General features: G+C 38.2%; 1 protein-coding gene and 1 pseudogene across 4 annotated transcripts in view; both read right to left on the bottom strand.

Moving 5' to 3' along the window:
• BEND6 (BEN domain containing 6) overlaps positions 1-17,878 on the bottom strand; it is a 110,020-nt gene that overhangs the window by 21,648 nt on the left and 70,494 nt on the right. The window lies entirely within an intron of this gene.
• LOC139440046 (pumilio homolog 2 pseudogene) lies at positions 15,228-16,313 on the bottom strand (annotated as a pseudogene).

Here is a 17,878-nt window from a genome sequence, read left to right as displayed (position 1 = left end):
TGGGGTGTAATGCTCTATAAATGTCTTTAGGTGTAGCTCATTTATCATACATATTGCAGCTCACTTTTTCCTTATTTGTTTTGTGTCCAGATGTTCTATCCAATATTGAGAGTGGTGAATTGAAGCTTCCAACTATTATTATATTTTAGAGACATCTTTTCATTCCCTCAGTTTTACCAGTGTGCTCATGTATCTTGAGCCCAGGTTAGGTGCAGAAATTTTTATTATATTTATTTCTTCTTGGTGAATTGCCCCTTTTATTACTCTTTAATGACTATCTTCATCTCTTATAACAGTTTTGCATTTAAAATCTATTTTTTCTGATATTAGTATCACTACTTCAGATCTTTTTTTTGGTTACTATTTTAGTGGAATACCTTTTTCCAGCCTTTCACTTTCAACTTGATTGTGTCTTTACATCTGAGGAGAGTCTCTTGTAGACAGCATATAGATGGCTCATATTTTTTTTTATCCCTTCTGCCACTCTATGTCTTTTGATTGGGGAATTCAATCCATTTGATGTTATTACATTAAGGCATTGCTTACTTTGTCCATTTTATCCTTTGGGTTTCCATTGTCATGCCTTACTATTGTCTGTCTTTTTACCCTCTAAGTTAGCCTTACCAATAATCTTCATTTTTACTCCTCCAAGTCTCTCACCCTTGTCTTTTTCTTTCAAGATTCATGACTCCCTTTAGTGTCTTTTGTAAATTTGATCTTATGGTAACATACTCTCTCCGATTTTGTTTGTATTTGAAGACTTTAAACTCACCCTAATGTTTACAGGATAATTCTGCCAGATAAATAATTCTTGGCTTACAGTTTTTCTCTTTCAGTCCTTAAATACATCATCCCACTGCCTTTTTGCCTCCATGGTTTCTGATAAAAAAATGGCATATACTCTTATTGAGCTTCCTTTGTATGTGATGCATTGCTTTTCTCTTGCTGCTTTCAGAATCCTCTCTTTACCTCTGGTATTTGTCAATCTGAACAGTAGGTGTCTTGAAGTAGGTCTATTTGGAGTTGTTCTGTTTGGGGTGAGTTGTCCTTCTTGGAAATTGATATTTATGTCTTTCATAAGGGTTGGGAAATTTCTGGTAATTATTTCCTCAAATGTTCTTTCTGTCCTGTTTTGGTTCTCTTTTCCTTCTGTAACACCTATAACATGTATGTTTGTACATTTCATGTTGTCATTCAATTCTCTGAGACCCTGTTCAAGTTTTCCCATTCTTTTTCTGTCTGTTCTCTCTTTACAAGTTTAGATGTTCTGTCCATGATTTCACTTATAAGTTCCCCTATCATTTCAAATTTACTGTTATATACCTCTAAATGTATTTTTAATCTTATTTGTTGTGACTTTCATTCCCATAATCTCTGTTACTTTTCTTTGTAGGCTTCCAAATTGTTCTTTATGTTCACCCAGTGTCTTCTTAATATCCTGTACCTCTTTAACCATGTTTTCCTTCAACTCCTTGAATTCATTTAAGAGATTTGTGTTATTATCACTGATTAGTTGTCTTAAATCCTGTGTCTTGTCAGGATTTTTGGTTTGTTCCTTTGGCCAGGCCATCTCTTCCTGCTTCTTAGAATGACTTGTAATTTTTTGCTGATTTCTGGTCACCTGATTATTGGTGAATTTCCTCTGACAGTTAATTTCTCTCTCTTGCCTAGTGGTTTTGTTTCTGGCTCTTCTTTGATTTTTGGTTCAACTTATGTTAAGTCTTTAGAATTGCCTAGCTCAAGGTATCAAAATAGGGCAGGGACCCACTAACGGGGCACAGATCAGATCCAATCAGTTTGGGATATGAGACTCCAAAAAATAATTTTTTTGTCCTACAGTTTTCCAATCTGCCAGCAGATGGTGCTCTTCTGTGAATCTTTTCACAGAGGTGTTTCTTTCAACTTCCATATGCCTTTGATTTTGTTCTGGTCAGAGTCAAGATTCAAAGTGCACTCTATTGGTTAAACTCACTGAAGAGAAACAACTGTCCACCCTTCATTGCACCCTCTCTCTTCTCAGGAAGGAAGATGTCTGTTCCCCTTTCAGTTGGCTACCATAAGCCACAGGTTTTACCCAGGCTTTAGACTTGAGGGTGAGGGATGCAGGCTGTTCCTGGTCATGGGGGCTCATAACTCATGGTTTTCATTTCAGTTTCATCATCTCTCTGTCCCTCGCCCTCCTAGATGATGCACAGCACTCTCCTGGTCTACAGATCCCCAAAGCAGCTCCCTCAGGCAGCTTTTTACCTTCCCTCCATTGTTTTTGTAAGAGAGTTGAGTCTTATCTACCTATGCCAACACCATCTTCTCAGAAGTCTCCTGTTTAGTTTCCTGTAATAGCTTTTACAATAAAAAAGTGTGAGTCCTCCAACTTCATTCCTCTTTTTCAAGGTGGCTTTGGCTATTCAGAGCCCATTACAATTCCATATAAATTTCATGATTTGCTTTTCCATTTCTGCAAAGAAGGTTATTGGAATTCTGATTGGGATTGCATTGAACATATAAATTGCTTTGCATAGTAGTGACATCTTAACAATATTTAGTCTTCATATCCATAAACACAGAAAATGCTTCTATTTATTTAGGTCTTCTTTAATTTCTTTTAGCTATGTCTTGTAGTTTAATGTTTACAAGCCCTTTACATCCTTGGTGAGATTTATTTCTAGATAGTTGATTATTTCAGTTGCTATTGTGAATGGAATTTTTTTCTTCATATCTTCTTCCAATTGTTCATTGCTTGTATATAGAAACACTATTGATTTTGGGGTGTTCATTATGTATCCCACTCTTTGCTGAATTCATTTATTATATCTAGGAACTCTGTTGGGGATTTTTCAGGTTTTTTTCTATATAGGATTGTATCAGCTGCAAATAGCAAAATTTTACTTCTTATTTTTCAATTTGAATGCCTTTTATTTACTTTTTTTGTCAATTGTTCTGGCAAGAACTTTTAGTAAAATGTTGAATAACAGTGGTGACATTAGGCATCCTTGTCTTGTTACTGATTGTAAAGGGAAAGCTTTTAGTCTTTTACCATTAAGTAGAATATTCACTATAGGCTTTTCAAACATGACCTTTATCATATTGAGAACGTTTCCTTCTATTCCTAATGTTCTAAATGTTTTTATCAAGGAAAGGTGCTGTATTTTGTGAAATGCCTTTTCTGCATCGATTGAGATGCTCATGTATTTTCTTTTTCCTTCATTATGTTAAGGTGCTCTATTACATTAATTGATTTTCTTATGTTGAAACACCCTTGCATACCATGGATAAATCCCATTTGATCATGGTGTATAATTATTTTACTACACTGTTGGACTCAATTTGCTAATATTTTGTTTAGGATTTTTGTACCTATACTCATAAGAGGTATTGGTCTATAATTTTCTTTTCTTGTGGTATATTTATCTGGCTTTAGTAGCAGGGTGATGTTGGTTTTGTAGAATGAATTAGGGAGTATTCTTTTCTCTTCAATTTTTGGAAGAGTTTGTGCAGAATTGGAGTCTTCTTGGAATGTTTGGTAGAATTTGTCTGTGAAGCAATCTGGTCCTGGGTTTTTCTTTGTTGGGAGGTTGTTTTTTTGTTGTTGTTGTTATTTTAAAAACAATTCATTAAAGCATATCATACATGAACATACATAAACAATAAGTGTGGAGTAAAAGTTTGTGAACTTACAAAACAAAGATATATAACATCATACAGGGCTCCCATGCATCACCCCACCACCACCACAAATACCTTGCATTGTAGTAAAACACATGTAACAAATTATGAAAGAGCATCATCAAAGTATTATTACTAACTATAATCTGTACCTTACATTCAATGTATTTTTCTCCCAACCTATCTTATTATTTGTTTGTTCTTAAACCATATAATTTTTCTAAAGTGTATACTCAAAGGCATTAGGTATAATCACCAAGTTGCACATTCCTCACTTCAATCAATATTAGAGCATTTTCATTACTCAAAAAAAAAAAAAGAGAAAGAAAAACAACAAAAAAACAAACCATTATCATACACATATGTTAGCACTGCTAATTGCAAATCCTATGCTGTCCTTTCACCATTTCTTTTCATTTCCAAACAACTATTTACCAATTCTGCACAGATTAAACCTTAGTTTTCCATGCTCTAATCGCATTCTGTTCTCTGGTGACATATTCTAGCTATTATCTCCATAAGTTTGCTCATTATATTTAGTTGATAAAATAGTGAAATCATTCAATTTTTGTCCTTTTGTCCCTTGCTTCCTTTTTTTTTTTTTGTTCTCCTGGTTTATCCATGTTACCATATGCTCCATGACTTCATTTCTTCTTACAACTATGTAAGATTCCATTATATGTGTATACCACAGTATTTTTATCCATTCATTGGTGATGGACACCTGGGTTCTTTCCATCTTTTGGCAATTGTGAATAATGTCACTATGAACATAGGCATGCGGATGTCTATTCATGTCTCTGCTCTCAGTTCTGGGTATATACCTATTAGTGGTATCGCTGGGTTACATGGTAGATCTATTTTTAACTTCCTTATGAACCACCAAATAGACTTCCACAGTGGCTGAGCCATTCTTCATTCCCACCAATAGTGAATAAGCATTCCTATCTCTCCTCATCCTTTCCAACACTTGTAATTTTCTGTTTTGTTAATAGTGGCCATTCTAGTAGGTGTGAAATAATATCTCATTTTAAGTTTGATTTGCATTTCCCTAATATCAAGTGATGTTGAACATATTATTATTATTATTATTATTATTATTGTCATTTGTATTTCTTCTTTAGAAAAATATCTCTTCTGGTCTTTTAAAAATCAAGGTATTTGTTTTTTTATTGTTGAATTGTAGAATCGCTTTATGCATCATGGATATTAGATCCTTGTTGGATGTGTGATTTCCAAATATTTTCTCCCATTGAGTTAGCTGCTTCTTTACACTCTTCAAAAAGTCCTTTGAGGTGCAGAATTGTTTTATTTTGAGGAAGTCCCATTTATCTATTTTTTCTTTTGTTGCTTGTGCTTTGGGTGTAAGGATTAAGAGACCCCCACCTACTACAAGGTCTTGTAGATGTTTCTAGGGGTTTTATGGCTCTGGCTTTTATGTTTATGGCTCTGGCTTTTATGTTTAGGTCTTTGACCCATTTTGAGTTGGTTCTTGTACAAGGAGTTACATAGGGGTCCTCTTTTATTCTTTTGATTATGGTTTCTCCAGCACCATTTTTTGAAAAGACTGTTCTGCCCCAGAAAAGTAGACCTGTCAAAAATCAGTTGACCATAGAAGTAAAGGTCTATTTCTGAACTCTCAATTTGATTCCATTGATCAATTGTTTATCTTGACAACAATATCATGTTGTTTTGAACACTGTAGCTTGATTATGTACTTCAAGGTCAGGAAGCATGAGTGCTCTGACTTTGCACTTCTTTTTAAGGATAATTTTGGCTATTTGGGTCCCCTTTCCCTTCCAAATAAATTTGTCAATTGACTTTTCTATTTCTGTAAAGTAGGCTGTTGGAATTTTTATTGGTATTGCATTGAATCTACAAATCAATTTGGGTAGAACTGACATTTTCACCATGTTTGGTATTCCAGTTCATTAACATGGAATATTCTTTCATTTGTTTTGGTCTTCTTTGATTTTTTTTTTTTTAAATAGTGTTTTACAATTTTATGAATACAAATCCTTTACATTCCTGGTAAAATTAACTTGTAGGTATTTGAGTCTTTTCATTGTTATTGTAAATGGAATTTTTTTCTTGATTTCTCCTCAGTGTGTTCATTACTAGTATGTAGAAACACTACTAGGGAAACGGATGTGGCTCAACCAATTGGGCTCCCGTCTCCCGTCTACCATATAGGAGGTCCAGGGTTTGATTTCCAGGGCCTTCTGGTGAGGGAAAGCTGGTCTATGGGGTGAGCTGGCCCACAGAGAGTGCCAGCCTACACCGGAATGCCATCTGGCATGCCCCCCTGTATGGGGATGCTGCCCAGCGCAGGAAAGCTGCCCCACGCAGGAGTGCCGGCTAAGGCTGAGAGCTGGCACAGAAAGATGATGCAACAAGAGACATAGAGGAGAGAAAATAAGAAGATGTAGCAGAATAGGGAGTTGAGGTGGCACAAGAGAGTAATTGCCTCTCTCCCCCTCCAGAAGGCCCCAGGATTGGTTCCCAGAGCTGCCTAGTGAGAATACGAGCACACACAGAAGAACACACAGTGAATGGACACAGGACAATGGGGGAGAAATAAATAAATCTTTAAAAAAAAAATAAAGAAACCCTACTAATTTTGCATGTTGATATTGTACCCTGCCACTTGGCTGAACTCATTTATTAGCTCTAATACCTATGTTGTAGATGTTGTGAGGTTTTTGATTACTGATTCCATCTCTTTATGAGTAATTGGTTTGTTCAAATCTTCTATTCCTTCTTGAGTCAATATAGGTAGTTTGTGTGTTTCTAATAATTTGTACATTTCATCTAGGTTACCTAATTTACCGACATACAATTTTTCATAGTATTCATATATTCCTTTTGCTTTCAGCAGCATCAGTAGTAATATCCCTGTTTTCATTTCTGATTTTTGTTATTTGTAACCTCTCTTTTTAACTTTTTCTGTCTAGCTATATATGTTTGTTGGTTTCATTCATGTTTTCTTTTTTTTTACTCTCTCCCTTTTTAAAAAAGATTTATTTATTATTTTTATTTCTCTCCCCTTCCCCTCCTCCCTCCCAGTTGTCTGCTCTCTGTGTCCATTTGCTGTATGTTCTTCTGTGACCACTTCTATCCTTATCAGCAGCACTGGGACTCTGTGTTTCTTTTTGTTGCATTATCTTGTTGTGTCAGCTCTCCATGTGTGTGGTGCCATTCTTTTGCGCTGGGTGGCTCTCCTTATGGGGCACACTCCTTGCGCGTGGGGCTCCCCTACATGTGGGACACCCCTGCGTGGCACGGCACTCCTTGTGCGCATCAGCACTGCGCGTGGGCCAGGTCCACATGGGTCACGGAGGCCCGGGGTTTGAACCGCAGATCTCCCATGTGGTAGACGGATGCCCTAACCACTGGGCCAAGTCCACGGCCCCTATTGGCTCTTTAAGAGTATGTTGCTTAATTTACAAATATGTGTGAATTCTCACTTTCTCCCTCTGTTATTGATTTCTAGCCTCATTCCATTGTGATCAGAGAATATATATTGTATGATTTCAATATTTTTAATTTATTGAGACTTTTTTGTGACTCAACATGTGGTCTATTCTGGAGAATGATCCATGTGCACTTGAGAAGAATGTTTACTTTTTCATTGGGTGCATTGTTCTATATATGTCTGTTAGGTTTAGTTGGTTTAATGTAAGTCATCCTGTACTTTCTTACTGATCTCCTGACTAGAAGTTCTATACATCATTGAGAATGTTGTGTGAAAGTCTCCTACTATTAATGGAGAATGTCAATTTTTCCCCTTCAAATCTGTCAGTATTTGCTTCATATATTTTGGGGCCCTGCTGTTAGGTAAATATATATTTATAACTGATATATCTCTTTGGAATTGTCCCCTTTATCAGGAAGCAATGACCATCTGTGTCCCTCATAACAGTTTTCTGACTAAAAGTCTGTTTTATCTGATATTACTGTAGCTACCCCAGCTCTCTTTTGGTTGTTACTTGCATGGTATATATTTTTTCCATCCTTTCACTGTCAACCAACTTATATCTTTGACTTTAAGGCGAGTCTCTTGCAGACAACATATAATTGGGTCATAATTGTTTTTTTTAATCCATTCTGCTATCTGTGACTTTTGACTGGAGAGTTTCATCCATTTACATTAAAGTAACTACTAATAATACAGATCTTTCTTCTGTCATTGTGGTATTTAGCTTTTGTAAGTCTTATATATTTTTTGTTCCTCACTTCTGTTTAAGTCTACTTTTATATTTGCCTGCTTTCTTGTGTTGTGACATACTGACTGACTTCCATTTCGATCTGGATATGTTTTTTCATGTTTTCCTTGTGGTTACAAAATGGTTTGAATTTAACATACTAAATATATAGTAGTTATATTTTGTTTGATACCAAATTAACTTCAATAGCATGCACATATAATTTTTCCTATACCCCTCTCCTCTCCCCCATCCTTTTTTTTTTGTACCTGTTACCATGTATCTTTATACATTGTATGTCCAAAAACCTAGTCTTTTCATTACATTTCGTGCATTTAATTAATAAATTAATAACTGTGGAAAGTACAAAGTAGAGTTACATACCAAACAATATGATAAGATAGTACTGTCACTTATAATTACCCAAATGGCAACCTTTCCTGCAGGTCTTTATGTCTTCATGCTGCTTTGAACCATTGTCTAGTGTCCTTTCATTTCCATCTGAAGAATTCTCTTTACCATTTATTGTAGGGCAGATCTTGTGGTCATGTACTCCATCAGTATTTGTTCATCAGAAAAGGTCTTAATCTACCCCTTGTTTTTGAAAGAGAGTCTCACCAAGTATAATATTCTTGACTGGTTGTTCTTTTTCTTCAGGACTTCTTGCCTCCATGGTTTCTGATGAGAAGTAGGCACTAAATCTTATTGGGATTCCCTTGTATGTAATACATTGCTTTTCTCTGGCATCTTTCAGAACTCTCTCCTTGTCATTTGCACTGATAGTGTAATCAACATATGATAGGGTGTTTTATTCAGGGTTCTCTAGAGAAACAAAACCAACAGGAGATACCTCTAAGTATTATGAGATTTTATAAAAATGTGTCATATGGCTGTGGGTATGCACAAGTCCAAATACTGTAGGGCAGGCTGCAAGCTGGAAACGTCGATGAAGGCTTTTGATGAATTCCCTAGGAGAAGCTGACTGACTGAAGTGAAGATAGAAATTCTCCCTTCTAACTGCTGAAATCTTCCTTTCTCTTTTTAAAGCCTTCAACTGATTGGATAAGACACCTCTCATTGTTGAAGGCAATCTTCTCAGTTATTGTAGATGCAATCAATGTACTGATGATTTAAGACCATGAAATGTCTTCATAGTAACAAACAGGCTAGTGCTTACTTAACCAAACAACTGGGCACCATTACTCGGCCAAGTTTACACACAAACCAGTATCACACAGGGTATATTTTTCTTCATGTTTATCCTATTTGGTGTTCTCTGAACTTCTTGGATGTGCATATTCATGTCTTTTGTTATGATTGGGAAGTCCTCTCTCATTATTTTTTTAACTATTCATTCTTCTCTTTTATCTTTCTTCTTCTGGGACTCCCTTAAGGTATACATTGGTATGCCTGATGGTATCTGTATTAGTCAGCCAAAGGGGTTTTCACAAAGGGTATTTACTTGGGGTAGAAGTTTACAGTTGCCAGGCTATAAAGCATAAGTTACTTCCCTCACCTAAGTCTTGCCACGTATTAGAGCAAGATGGCTGTGTATGTCTGCCAGGGTTCAGGCTTCCTGATTTCCTCTCTTCCTGGGGTTCATTACTCTCTGGGCTCAGCACCTCTGTTTTCTCCACAAGGTCAGTTGAAGATTATGAGGCTCTCTAGGCTTTGCCTCTCTCTACAAGGCCAGATGTAGACTATCAGGCAACCAGGTCTTTCTCTCTCCTCGGGGCATGATTCTCTCCAGGTTCAGCTGCTCTGCAACTCTGTGTGCTTATTTCCTGGGATCCAGCTCAAAACTCCCAACTCTGTTCTTTGCCATGTCTTTTATATGTGAGTGCCTACCCACCAGGGGTGGGGACTCAATGCACCACTGATGTGGCCCAATCAAAGCCCTAATCATAATTTAATTAAGTAAAAATGAAACCTCAGACAGACTAGTTTACAAACATAATCCAATATCTATTTTTGGAATTCATAAACAATATCAAACTGCTACAGTGTCCCATAGCTATCTTAGGCTATTTTCACCTTTAATATTTCTTTTTTTCTTCCTGCTCCTCAGTCTGACTCATTTCTGTGTCTTGTCTTCAAGTTCATTGTTTCTTTTTTCTTAGATTTCCAAACAGTTCTTGATACCCTCTGGGCATTTTTCATTTCAGTTATTGTGGTCTTCAACTCCAGTAGTTCTGTTTTTTATTTCTTTTAAAAATTTCTATCTCTGTACACAAGACTACCATACTGTTTGTTCATCATTTTCCAATATCCTGTAGTTTTTTCTCTGTACCTTGCTTCATCTTATGCATTTTTAAAAACTCATTGAAGTATATCACACATACATATATAATTAGTATATAGAAATAATTGTGAACTTATAAAACAAACATTTATAACATACAAGGACATCATACCTCATCCTACCAACAATGCCTTGCATTGTTGTGAAACATTTTTAACTAATGAATGAAGAGCATCTTACCAAAATATTACTACCAACCAAAATATTACATTTGGTGTGTTTTCCCCTCAATCCACCCTATTATTATTATTATTTATATTATTTACATATGAACATACATAATAAGTGTATAGTAAAAACTGTGAACTTAAAAAGCAAATATGCATAACATCATACAAGGGTCCCATACATCAACCCACTACCAACACCTTGCACTGTTGTGGGACATTTGTTACAAATGATGAAAGAATATTGTCAAAATCTTTCTACAAACCATAGTCCTTATCTTACATTTGGTGAATTTTTGCCCAACCCACCCCTTTATTATTTTTTTAAATATATTTCTATGACAGAAGTTGTTAAACTTAAAAAACAATCATGCACATGTGGAGGATTCACACAAAACACCCCTCTATCAACACACCGCACTGTGGTAGAACATCTTTTACAGATTATGAGATAAAATCATCAGACTATTACAGGTTCATAGCTTACATCTGGCACACTAATCCTCCGCCATTATCAACACAGTACATCTTTGGCTTAGAAACATGAATATTACATCATCACTGTTCACCGCAGTCCATAGGTCATTCAGGTGTATTTTTCCCATGCTTCTCCACACTCCCACTACCATGCAATAGTGATGTACATCTGTTTTAGCTCACAAAGGACACTCTTTCATCTGTACCTTCAACCACAACTTCTTCTGGGTTTACCGTGTTATTCAGTCCCTAGATTATTCTCTAGCTTTCTTTTAATTGACATTTACATCCACACACTCCACTTTTCAGCCACATTCTGATTTATAAACCAGCTGTCACTCACTGTAGCAGTATGATATGGTTATGAATCCCAAAAATAGATACTGGATTATGTTTGTAAGCTGGTCTGTACCTGGGCATGATTAAGTTATGATTAGGGCCTTCCCCCCATCGTGGGACATGACACCCGGGGATGAGCCTCCCTGGCACCGAGGGACCACTATCAACTACCAACTGATGATGCAACTGGAAAATGACCTTATACGGAAGGTTCAATGCGGATCAGCAGAATATCCCTGTCTACATAAAATAACATGACTTTAAAATGCTGTTTGACCTAAAGTAAGGGGGAAATGGAAAGGAGAAATGAGTTTATATGGCTACAAGTTTCTAAAAAAGAGTCTGGAGGCTGGCAGAAGGATTGCCCTCATGCACAACTGAGCAGAGTCAGAGAGACAGATAAAGCAGATACAACCCCCAGATATTGGTTCCTTTGAGGGCTAAAGAGACCCATGGGAGTTATGGTCATGGCCGATGGGGTTAACTACCAGGTCAGATGGCTCCTCTTTGGAAATGGTGTTTATGTGTGATGAATCTGGACTCAGATGGGATCTTCCTTCATAAGACTTTCATGCTAATGTGCTGGAGGTGCAGTTAATGTTGGGGTTTAAGATATATTTAGGGGATTTGAATCTCTGGACTGACAATGTGATAGCCAGGTCCTGAGCCTCAACAGACTCCAGCACCTACAATCTGATTTATTGGACTTACCACACTCAGCTAAGATGGAGTTGAAGAAGGACAATCACCACACCATGGAGCCTAGAGTGATTACAACTGAACGTGGGAGGATTGCATCCAGCATCCATGTGGAATCTGAGCCTCCTCTTGACATAGAGGTGCAATGGACACAACCAATCCAATGTCCACATAGAAGAGGTGGCATTGGATTGGGAAAAGTGGACATGGTGGCTGATGGGTATGGGGAAAGGCAGGAAGAGATGAGAGGTGGAGGCGTCTTTGGGACATGGAGCTGCCCTGGATGGTGCTTCAGAGGCAATCACCGGACATTGTAAATCCTCACAGGGCCCACTGGATGGAATGGAGGAGAGTATGGGGGAGAGGTGGGGTGGGGGGGTGGGGTTGAATGGGACCTCACATATATATTTTTAATGTAATATTATTACAAAGTCAATAAAAAAAATAAATAAATAAAAAAGTTATGATTAGGGCTTTGATTGTGTCGTATCATTAGGGCGTTGAGTCCCCACCTCTTGGTGGGTGGTGACTCACAGATAAAAGACATGGCAAAGGACAGAGCTTGAGGGTTTTTGATGTTCAACTGTGATGCTGAAGCCTTAAGCTGGATCCCCAGGAAGTAAGCAAACAGAGGAAAGAGATGCAAGCCCTGGGAAGAGAGAAACCCAGGAAGCCTGAACCCTGGCATACATCGGTAGCCATCTTGCTCCAACACATGGAAATAGACTTTGGTAAGGGAAGTAACTTATGCTTTATGGCCTGGTATCTATAAGCTCCTACCCCAAATAAATACCTTTATATAAATCAACTGATTTCTCGTTTTTTGCATCAACACCCCTTTAGCTGACTAATACACTCACTATAATGCATTACTATCCACTCTATACATTTCCACACTTTTACAATAAAGTTAATTCAAACTTCTACATATATTAAACATGAGTAGTCCATCCAGTTCTCCTCTTATCTCCTTTAAGAATCCACCACCGACCACCAGGTCTTGAAGATATTTTCCTACGTTATCTTCTAGAAACTTTATGGTTTCTTGCTTTTATATTTAGGTTTTTGGTCCATTTTGAGTTAATTTTTGTATAAGGTATGAGATACGGGTCCTTTTTCCTTCTTTTGGCTATAGACAGCAAGTTCTCTCAGCACCATTTCTTGAATGGACTTTTGTGTCCAAGCTGGGTGGGTTTGACAGCCTTATCAAATATCACTTGATCATGGATATGAGGGTCTGTTTCTTAACCATCAATTCAGGTCCTTTGGTCTATGTGTCTGTTTTTATGCCAGTACCATGCTGTTTTTACCATTGTGGTGAGGTAATATGATTTCAAGTCCGGACTTGAGAGTCCTCCAACTTCATTTTTCCTTTTTAAAAGGTTTCTAGCTACTTGAGTCCCCTTACCCTTCCAAATAAAGTAGATAATCATGTTTTCTATTTATTTTTAAAATTCTGGTGGAATTTTTATTAGGTTTGCATTGACTCTGTTTATCAGTTTGGGTAGAATTGACATCTTAATGATATTTAGTTTTCCAATCCTTAAGCATGGAATGTTCTTCCAATTATTTAGGTCTTTTTAAATTTTTTCTTAACAGTGAGTTGTAGTTTTCTGAATACAAGTACTTTGCATCCTTGGTTAAGTTTATTCCTAAATATTTGATTCTTTTAGTTGCTATTGTAAATGGAATTTTTTTTCCCCTTACTTCCTCCCAGGTTGCACATTACTAGTGTCTTTTAAAGTCTATTCCATCTAATATAAGTATAGGTACTGTGGCTTTTTTGCTTTGTTTTGTTCTGAATGCACGGAATATCTTTTTCCAGCCTTCCACTTTCAATCTATTGTTATCTTTGGGTTTAAGCTGAGTCTCTTGCAGACAGCATATAGGTGGCTCATATTTTCTTATCCATTCTGCCAGTTTGTGTCTTTTGATTGGGGAGTTTATCCATTAGCATTCAATGTTATTACTGTAAAGCCAGTTCTTATTTTACCCATTTTGACCTTTGGGTTTTACCTGTTATATTTTATTTTCACCACTTTTTGGGGAATTTTAGTGTCTTTTACTGATACAGTCTTCATTTCTAGACTCTCTTCCAAACTTCTCTCTCCTGTCTTTTCTTTTCAGGCTGTAGCACACACTCTAGTATTTCCTGCAAAGTCAGTCTCTTGGTTACAAACTTTCTCAGTTTCTGTTTCTCTGTGAATATCCTAAAGTCACCCTCATTTTTGAAAGACAATCTTGCTGGATCCTTTTTTATAATTACTTTTTTTGTCTTTTTTTTTTTTAAGATAAATGGATCACACAAAACATTTAAGATAAATGTTACGTTAAAAAACATAAGAGGTTTCCATGTACCCCATTCCCCACCCAACCTCAGTCCTCCCTCATCAACATCCCCTTATATCAGTAAGGCACATTCACTGCATTTGGTGAATACTCTCTGGAATACTGCCACCCTGCATGGACCATAGTTTCCATTATAGTTCACACTCTCCCACAGTCCATCCAGTGGGATATGGCAGGATATACAATGTTCTGCATCTGTCCCTGCAATGTCATTCAGGACAACTTCAAGTCCCAAAAATGCCCCATATCACACCTCTTCCTCCCTCTCCCTGCCCTCAGCAACTCCCCTGGCCACCATCTCCACATCAATGATACAATTTCTTCCATTGCTAGAGTCACAACAGTTCAATAGTAGAATACCAGGAAGTCTATTCCAATCCATATTATATTCCTCCATCCTTTGGACCCTGGGATGGCGATGTTCACTCCCCTCTAAATTGAGAGGGGGCTTAGCTCCTACATGACTGAAGGATGTGATTCTCTTGCTTGCAGTTATAGACACTCTTGGTTCCCTGGTGTGGTGGTTGACCATTCTCATCTCCCTGTCACCTGACCTGGCTAAGTCCAACAAACCAGAGAGTAGGTGTTGCAACTCTATCAAGGCTCAGGGCCCAGTTGCTAGATTCTTGACAAGAAAATTTTTCTCTTACAGTATCTTAACTATATCATACCACTGTCTTCTTTCCTCCATGGTTTCTGATGAGAAATCACCACTTAATCTTATTGGGTATATATGTTATGTGTTACTTTTCTCTTGCTGCCCTCAGAATTCCCTCTTTGTCTTTGACAGTTGACATTCTGATTAGTATGTGTCCTGGAGTTGGTCTATTCTGATTTGCTTGGATGGGAGTGCATTGTGCTTCATCAGGGCTGGGAAATGTTCTACCATTATTTCTTCAAATATTGCTTCTGCCCCTTTTCCCTTCTCTTCTCCTTCTGGGACACCTATGACATATATGTTTGCATTTCTCTTGCTGTTGTTTAATTCCCTGAGACCTTTTTCAATTCTTTCCAATCTTTTCTTCATCAGGTCTTTTGTATGTTCACTTTCAGAGGCTGGATACAGCCCCATGGAACACCATAATATTGAGGTGGAATCACTGCTGGACCTGCTAATGTTACTGCTGCAGCCAATCCTGCTGCAGTATATGGATTGGTCACTGGAGGAAGAGCATTGATAATATATGGATTTGGCACAAATGCAGCTAGAACAAGGCCTGATGAAAACACACCTGCTATATGTGGCTGCTTAGTTGCAGCTAGTGTATACTGCTGCTGCTGAGGTGTAGTTAACTGCTGAACTGTTAGTGCATTAGTCTTCTGAAAGAGCTGTTGCTGAGAATTGTAGTCAAAAAGGCCTACAGTAGCTCATGAAGAGTCCACTGGTAAATGATTACCAGGATAGCCAAACTGTAAGGAATCCAGACCAACTTGGCCCATGGCATCCAGATTCTGAGTTTCAGGATTTGAAAATTCTTTGACAAGTGTTTTATTAGTTGTAGATCAGGAAGAGGTCCCAGTCCTTCTGAGGGATTAGTACTGGGGCCCTGGCACTCACCTACTTCAGTTGGAGAGGCTAGATGCCTTCCAGGAGTTCGATTAAAATCTTTGCAATCGGCATCCATTCCATTTGGCAAATCTCTACCACTTATTTTAGAATCATCATCTCCTCCTTAAGATCTCTGTTTTGTTCCTCCTCAAATGGAGAAAACATGCCTTTTTGATCTCCTTTCTCAGGCCCATCTGTTTCAGCATCTCTAGTGCCAAAAGTTTCCTTCCTATATCAAGAATCCAATTTATCAGCAGGAGAGGAACTTAATACATATTCTACCATGCCCACACCAAGACCTCCACTTTCTGATTGGGAGACAGTATTACATTTACTTCACTGTTTCCATGAAAGCTTTGTCCAGATCTTCTCTGTACCATAATAGGCTGGCACATTGAATGGGGAGAAGTTCCCCATGCAGTCTCTCTTCACTCATCATCCCCAAGAAATATGCCTTTTTGTCCATCTTTTATTGAATTATCAGGTTCCCAAAACTTTTTAATAGGTAAAAGCTCTCCCATTCCCCAAGATTCTAACGCAAGAGCTTAAAAATCATGATTCATTTCATCCACAGATCAAACAACATGACTGCTGCTGCCAGCTCCCTTCCCTCCCCCTTATGCATTTTTAAGATAATTTTTTAAAAGGTTTTGTTTGATATGTCCACATTCTCTTCTTTTTTGTTGTTGTTGTTGTTCATATTTTCTGTATTTTTATCCTGTTCCTTTGAATGGGCTATCATTTCCTGTTTCTTTGTTTGTCTTGTACTCTTTAGTTGTACACTGTACATTTTAATATTTGAAGATGTTAACTCTGGAATTTACTCCCTGGGATGTCTGTTTCTTGATTTTGTAAGTAGCTGGTGATAAGACAGATATTTTCTTAAGCTTCAGCCCTCCTATCAGGAAGGCCTGCCCCAAGTGAATGCACTGTTCAGGGTTTTCCCTGTCTTCCTGAGCTCCTGTTTTGTCCTGGGCTTTTGCTTCTTAGTTGTTTTGGAGTTCCCCTGTTTACATGAGTTTGGTTGTCCCCTCTGTTTCCCTGGGACAAACCTCCCTTTCCTGGGTATCTGAAGCCAGCAGTCATTTCTCCCAAACTGTCAGCCTTTACATTTTAAAAAAATATTCCTGTCAATGTCTCATGGTGATTTTTCCTGGAGGGCAAATTCTGGGAGGAGGGCCACTCTGGGAAAGACTTTCCCAATTTGGTCTTTCCCAGCTAAAACAGGGCCATGGGCCCACAAAAGGGGCACGGATGGCCTGGCTCCAAAGTACCCTGTGGAGGGGGTCAGGAAGGACACCAAAAACCTCTGCAATGACTCCCAAAGCTGAGCTTTCCTGGCCTACCTAGCAAACGCAGCACTTCAGCTATCCGTCTCCCCCAGGCCTGAGGAAGTACTACATCTTTAAATCTCCACTGCCATCACCCCTGTCTGGAGAGGGTTGAAACAATGACTACTGCTGCCTTTGTCTGGGGTGGGTTGAAACAATAGCTGCCCTCAGAGCTAGGAACCTTCAATCTGAATTCACTAATCAAAAACCATGGTCTGTGTGCCAGCTGGACCCTGAGCCTCAGTGGTGTTGCAGCACCTACTCTGCAGTTTGTTGGACTTATCCAGGTCAGCTGACAGGGAGGTGAAGATGGACAACCCCCCCCCCCCCCCACCAAGGAACCAAGAGAGTCTACAGCTGTGGGCATGAGAGTCCCATCCATCAGCCATGTGGGATCAAAGCCCCCTCTCAATTGTGGGGTAGAGTGGGCATCGCCATCCCAGGGTCCTCAGGATGGAAGAATAAAATATGAATTAGAGTGGATTTATTCTACTATAGAGTTATTGTGACTCTAGCAATGGAAGAAATTATATCATTGTTGTGGAGACAGTGACCACAGGGTTTGCTGGAGGCAGGGAAAGGGAAACGAAGATGTGATATGGGTGCATTTTTGCGAGTTGGAGTTGTCCTGAATGATGTTGCAGGGACAGATGCAGAACATTTTATATCCTGCTATAACCCACTGAATGCACTGGGAGACAATGTAAACTACAATGTAAAGTATAATCTATGCTGTGTGGCAGTGCTCCAAAATGTATTAATCAATTGTAATGAAAGAAGTTGTTGATGTGGGAAAA

The sequence above is a fragment of the Dasypus novemcinctus genome, chromosome 11 (genome assembly GCF_030445035.2).
Source record: "Dasypus novemcinctus isolate mDasNov1 chromosome 11, mDasNov1.1.hap2, whole genome shotgun sequence".
Classification (NCBI taxonomy): Eukaryota; Metazoa; Chordata; class Mammalia; order Cingulata; family Dasypodidae; genus Dasypus; species Dasypus novemcinctus.
The sequence above is the reverse complement of the archived record's forward strand: the minus strand, read 5'-3'. Positions and strand labels throughout refer to the sequence as shown.